Below are 7,015 nucleotides of genomic sequence, written 5' to 3' on the forward strand. Positions count from 1 at the left end.
CACTGATCTCCAGTAGCATATTGGACACCTACCAACCTGGGGAGTTCATCTTCCAGTGTCATATTTTTTTTAAATAAATCTTTATTTCCTAAGACTTAATTAATTTAAAGAATTTTATTTAAATTAAGTTTAACTTTTAAAAATAATTAAAATTAAATTTTAAGAATAAATTTAATTTAAGAAATCTTCAATTTCTTAAACTGAAGAAAGTAGGGAAAACGACTAGACCATTCAGGTAAGACATAAATCCCATATGGTTGTACAGTGGAAGTGACAAATAGATTCAAAGGATTAGATTTGATAAAGTGCCTGAAGGACTATGGATAGAGGTTCATGACATTGTACAGGAGGCAGTGATCAAGACCATCCCCAAGAAAAAGATGCAAAAAGGTTGTCCGAGGAGGCTTTACAAATAGTTGAGAAAACAAGAAGCTAAAGGCAAAGGACAAAAGGAAAGATACACCCATCTGAATGCAGAGTTCCAAAGAATTGCAGGGAGAGATAAGAAAGCTTTCCTCAGTGATCAGTGCAAAGAAATAGAGGAAAACAACAGAATGGGAAAGACTAGAGATCCCTTCAAGAAGATTAGAGATACCAAGGGAACATTTCACACAAAGATGGGCACAATAAAGGACGAAATCGTATGGACCTAACAGAAGCAGAAGTTAGTAAGAAGAGGTGGCAAGTATACACAGAACTGTACAGAAAAGATCTCCATGACCCAGATAACCATGATGGTGTGACCACTCACCTAGAGCCAGACATCCTGAAATGCAAAGTCAAGGGGGCCTTAGGAAGCATCACTATGAACAAACCTAGTGGAGGTGATGGAATTCCAGTTGAGCTATTTCAAATCCTGAAAGATGATGCTGTGAAAGTGCTGCACTCAATATGCCAGCAATTTGAAAAACTCAGCAGTGGCCATAGGACCAGAAAAGGTCAGTTTTCATTCCAGTCCCAAAGGAGGGCAATGTCAAAGCATGCTCAAACTACCACACAATTGCACTCATCTCACACACTAGCAAAGTCACACTCAAATTTCTCCAAGCCAGGCTTTAGCAGTACATGAATTGTGAACTTCCAGATGTTCAAGCTGGATTCAGAAAAGGCAGAAGAACCAAAGATCAAATTGCCAACATCCGTTGGATCATTGAAAAAGCAAGAGAATTCCAGAAAAACATCTATTCTGCTTTATTGACTATGCCAAAACCTTTGACTGTGTGGATCACAACAAACTGTGGAAAATTCTGAAAGAGATGGTAATACCAGACCACCTGACCTGCCTCCTGAGAAATCTGTATGCAGGACAAGAATCAACAGTTGTGTGACAAGGAATTCGTTTCTGGCCTTTCTTAGCCATCCTCATAGTATAGTGGTGAGTATCCCTGCCTGTCACACGCGAGACCCGGGTTCGTTTCCCCGACAGGGAGGCAACACACCCTTTTGGGCTTCCCTGGTGGCTCAGAGGTTAAAGCGTCTGCCTGCAATGCGGGAGACCTGGGTTCGATCCCTGGGTCAGGAAGATCCCCTGGAGAAGGAAATGGCAACCCACTCCAGTATTCTTGCCTGGAGAATCCCATGGACAGAGGAGCCTGGTGGGCTACAGTCCACGGGGTCGCAAAGAGTCGGACACGACTGAGTGACATAACTTTAACTTTCAGTGCTTATTTATAGGTAGTTTCATGCATATATGAGAGGCATTTAGTTCTGAGGATTAACCCTGCAGGAAATTAAGCTGTTGGATATGAGAAATATCGTTCATCAGTATCATGGGAAGGAATTTAGGGCAATCAGTGGAAGTGCCTGTGGCAGGCAGGTGTCTTGTGAGTGGATGCCCTGCACAGAATCATTCTTCGCTTTCTAGGAACCACCAGCAGCTGGACCAGAACCTCAGGACTACACCAAGACCAAAGCTGGTGGGTCTAAGAATGAACCTTGACCCTGGCCTACAAGATTCCTTTTTTTTTTTTTTTTTTTTAAGTATCTAGAATTTTAAACTACAGATGTAAATGGAGAGTGAGTGGAAGCAAGGCCTGTTGCTGCAGCCTCTCAGTCCTGCTTCTTGCTTGCTCCAAGGGCAAATGCAGATCTTTGTAATTCCTCTGTGCTTAGGGTTCTTTGAAGTTGGCGCAGTCATTTTCTGCAAATCAAAGGACCTTAACTGATAAAATGCTGAAGTTTCAGGATTATTGTTGCTGTTCAGCCACTAAGTCATGTCCGATTCTTGGTGACCCCGTGGACTGTAGCCCACCAGGCACCTCTGAACTCCACTATCTCCCAGAGTTTGCTCAAATTCATATGCATTGAGTTGGTGATGCCATCCAACTGTCTTATCCTCTGTCATCCCCTTCTCCTTTTGCCTTCAATCTTTCCCAGCATCAGGGTCTTTTCCAATGAGTCAGCTCTTTGCATCAGGTGGCCAAAGTATTGGAGCTTCAGCTTCAACATCAGTCCTTCCAATGAATATTCAGGGTTGATTTCCTTTAGGATGGACTGGTTTGATGTCCTTGCAGTCCAAGGGACTCTCAAGAGTCTTCTCCCACACCACAAATTGAAGGCATCCACTCTTTGGCGCTCAGCCTTCTTTATGGTCCAACTCTCACATCCGTATATGAAGTCTTAGGATGTGTGCATGCGTACTAAGTCGCTTCAGTCATGTCCAGCTCTTTGCGGCCCTATAGACCATACGTAGCCCTCTAGGCTCCTCTGTCCATGGGATTCTCCAGGCATGAATACTGGGATATGTTGCCATGTCCTCCTCCAGGGTATCTTCCGGACACTGGGATCAAACCTGCATCTATTTCTCCTGTATTGGCAAGCGGATTCTTTACCACTAGTGCCACCTAGGAAGCCTGAAGTCTCAGGATACTAGCCCCAAAATACAAAGAACGGTACGCACATTACAGATTGTATCTACTTTCATAAGCTTTCTATTTAAATAGCCATATCTATTAAATGTTTCTGATCTTGAACCATTGACAAACCGTATTTTAAAACAATTTTCATTTTATGGCTAAACATCAGCACATTAAACCCTTAAGAGAGTCACCGGACCCTTAAGTGTCAAGCCTTCCATTCTGAACTCTGGGAGGCAGAGCTAGAAGAGCGAAGCAGATGCAAAAGGAGTTAGCACAGAGCTGGGATTTCTATGCAGATCTGCATGTTCCTTTAACCGTTCATTATTCAGCTGGAAAATCTGTGGCCCAGAACATTAAGAAAAAATAGAGGCAGAGCTCAAAATAACCAAATTTTATAGTAAAAATCTATACCAAAGTGATGGTTTAATATTTCCTCTATTTTGAACCAATAACTTAAAGAAGAAAAGGCCACACAAGGTATTTTCTTTCTCAACATATCTGTGTATTTAAAAATAGTTACCACTGCATTTTAACTTACTCAAATCATTTAACATAATGATGTTTGTTGGCAGTATTTTTAGTAAAATAGAAATAAAGATAAGTTTTGCATTGGCAGCATATTCCCCATATTCCCTTGTTCCCAAATATTTGAGAATAAGGGAAAGGAAAGATATAAAGGATCTAAGAAAATTTTGGTGTGGGGAGAGATGAAGAATGGGGTTCTCTTTGGGGCTTCCCTGGTGGCTCAGCTGGTAAAGGATCTGCCTGCAATGTGGGAGACCCAGGTTCATTCCCTGGGTCGAGAAGATCCCCTGGAGAAGGAAATGGTACCTCACTCTAATATTCTTGCCTGGAGAATCCCATGGACAGAGAAGCCTGGCAGGCTGTAGTCCATAGGGTCTCAAAGTAATACGACTGAGCAACTAACACACTTAACATGCTCTCATATTTCAAAAAATAAAATTGTTGTGGCCACCATATAAAGGGAGGATGAATTCTTCCCTTCCCCCCAAATTTAATTTGGATGTGGAGATTATTTATTTCATACCTGCACCAAGAGGGTATGAAAAGGTTTTTTTATTTGTTTGCTTCTTATCACTGAGTAGCTTTGCTTTTTGTTATTATTATTACTTTCAGTGAGGTGTAATTGATATTATACCTCACATGTATAACATAACAACTGCATATTTTGTGAAATGATCACCACAATTAATCTAATTGCCATATGCTGTGCTTGTTGTGCTTAGTCACTCAATCGTGTCTGACTCTTTGCAACCCCATGGACCATAGCCTGCCAAGCTCCTCTGTCCATGGGATTCTCCAGGCAAGAATACTGGAGTGGGTTGCCGTGCCCTCCTCCAGGGGATCTTCCCAACCTTCAGAAATTGAACCAAGGTCTTCCACATTGCAGGTGGATTCTTTACCAACTGTTGCCATGCATAGTTACACATTTCTTTTTCTGATTATGAGTACTCTTAAGATTTACTCTTTTATAAACTTTCAGATATGTAATTTACAGTATTGTTAACTGTAGTCACTGTGCTGTATATTATATCCCCATGACATATTTTATTGTAAAATTGGAAGTTTACACACTTGACCTCCTTTATCTACTTCCTCTGTGGCCCACTCCCTTCCTCTGGCAATCACCAATCTGTTCTCTGTGTCTGAGGGTTCAGTTTTTTTCTAATGTATACATATAAATGAGATCATATGATATTTGTCTTTCTCCGTCTGACTTACTTCACTTTGTGGGCTGCCCCCACAGTTCATCCATCTTGTCACAAATGGCGAGATTCCCTTCTTTTACATGGCCAAATAATATTCTGTCATGTACACCGTCTTTATCTGTTCACCTGTTGATGGACACAGGTTGTCTCCATATCTTGGCTGTTGCAAATAATGATGCAACAAACCTGAGGAGTGCATATATATTACTTTTGAGTTAGTGTGTTCTTTTTCTTCAGATAAATAACCAGAAGTGGAGCTGCTGGATCATATGGTAGTTCTATTTTTAATTTTTTAAAGGAAGCTCCATACTGTTTCCCACAGTGGCTCTAAAAATTTACATTTCCACCAACAGTGTACTACGGTTTCCTTTTCTCCACATTCTTGCCAACACTTGTTATTTTTTGTCTTTTTGATTTTAGCCATCCTGACAGAAGCAAGGTGATATCTCATTGTGGTTTTGGTTTCATTTTCCTGATCATTAGTGGTGTTGACCACTTTTTCATGTGCCTGTTGGCCATCTGTTTAGTTTCTTTGGAAAAAATGTCTATTAAGATCTTCTGCCCATTTTTTTCATCAGATTGTTTTGTTTGTTTGTTTGTTTGTTTGCTTTTGTTATTTTACTATTGAGTTGTATGAGTTCTTTATATATTTTGGATACTAACCCCTTCTCAGATATATGATTGGCAAGTATTTTCTGCATTCAGTAGGTTGCCTTTTCATTTTGTTGATGGTTTCTTTTGCTGTGCAGAGGTTTTTTGGTTTGACCTAGCCCTGCTTGCTTAGCTTTGCTTTTGGTGTCAGATTAAAAATATCATCACCAAGATTTCTCTCAAGGAGTTTACTGCTTACGTTTTCTTCTAGGAGTTTTATGGTTTTAGGCCTTACATTTGAGTCTTTAATTCATTTTGAGTTTATTTCTGTGTATGGTATAAGGTATGGTCCAGTTTTATTCTTCTGCGTGTGACAGGCCAGTTTCCCAAAACCATTTGTTGAAAAGAATGTCCATACCCATTGCATATTCGTGACTCTTTGCCATAGATTAATTGCCCACATAGGTATGGGTTTATTTCTGGGCTCCCTATTCTGTTCCATTGATCTGTGTGTCTGTTTTTATGCCAGTATCATAGTTTCAGTTACCATAACTTTGTAACATAGTTTGAAATCATGGAATGTGATGCCTCAAGCTTGTTCTTTCTCAAGATTGCTTGTGAAGGTTTATTAAGCTCATAATGAGCCATTCTGGGAAGAACAGAGTGGCTTCTGAGCCGGTCCATGAATGGCTACCTGAGAGAGCAGGGATAAGAGACTGACTCTGTTTTCACTGGGATCAGGAGGAGGGTTCCCCATGAGGGCCAAGGCTTGCATTGAACTTGCCTTCAGTACCAAAAGAGGAAGCACCAGGACTTCTTATAACTTTCCCAGACGTGGGGCAAAGAGAAGGAAGTGGTGAGGCTCAACATCTGTCGGCAAACATGAAAAATGGAGTCAGATTCTTTATTATGAGAACAAAACACCTAAAGTCTCATGTTCATTAATAGTAAAATATTTAATTTGTAGTTTATTATTTTTCCACTCAATGTTCCATTGCATAAGAAAACCATTTAAGCACATTTAAAAAATAGTATATAGTCTTAGAAATTTTAAGAATTGAAGAAAGAGAAAGTACTTGACGTGGTATGCTGCTGCTGCTGCTGCTGCTACTAAGTCGCTTCAGTCGTGTCCGACTCTGTGCAACCCACCAGGCTCCCTCGTCCCTGGGATTCTCCAGGCAAGAACATTGGAGTGGGTTGCCATTTCCTTCTCCAATGCATGAAAGTGAAAAGTGAAAGTGAAGTTGCTCAGTCGTGTCCGACTCTTCAAGACCCCGTGGACTGTAACCTACCAGGCTCCTCCGTCCATGGGATTTCCCAGGCAAGAGTACTGGAGTGGGGTGCCATTGAAGTGGTATAAAGTAGTTTAAAAAATATCGCGGAAGAGGAACTTTCAAGCTGGCTCATTCATAAGCCATTTTCCCCAACAAGTAGTATGTGCATCTTTTCTCTATTAACAGAAAACTTCACTTTAAACAGTGAACAAGTAGTGTGTTATCTTACTTTGAGGCTTCCAAGTCTGTGATCGCTGTGCTGAATCAGCTGTGGAGGGCTACACTACTCTGTAGGGCTTAGGACTAGTCTGTGCCCTGTTAGAATGAAAGTCTCACTAGGACTGAGGCTTTCGAGTCTCTCCTGTTCACCGTCTGCTGTTACACAGTATACCTGACACTAGCAGATCCGTGAAAGATACTGGATGGGTGGTTGGTAAGTTCCAGTGAGCTGCCACTGGGTGGCAGTCTTTTCTTGGGTCTGTGCTGCGCATCTCCACAGCGCTTAAACAGTTCCTACCGACGGGTGTGCCCGGATCACAGATCACATCAATCACACGTGTCC

This window comes from Bos indicus x Bos taurus, chromosome 15 (genome assembly GCF_003369695.1).
Source record: "Bos indicus x Bos taurus breed Angus x Brahman F1 hybrid chromosome 15, Bos_hybrid_MaternalHap_v2.0, whole genome shotgun sequence".
NCBI classification, from domain to species: Eukaryota; Metazoa; Chordata; class Mammalia; order Artiodactyla; family Bovidae; genus Bos; species Bos indicus x Bos taurus.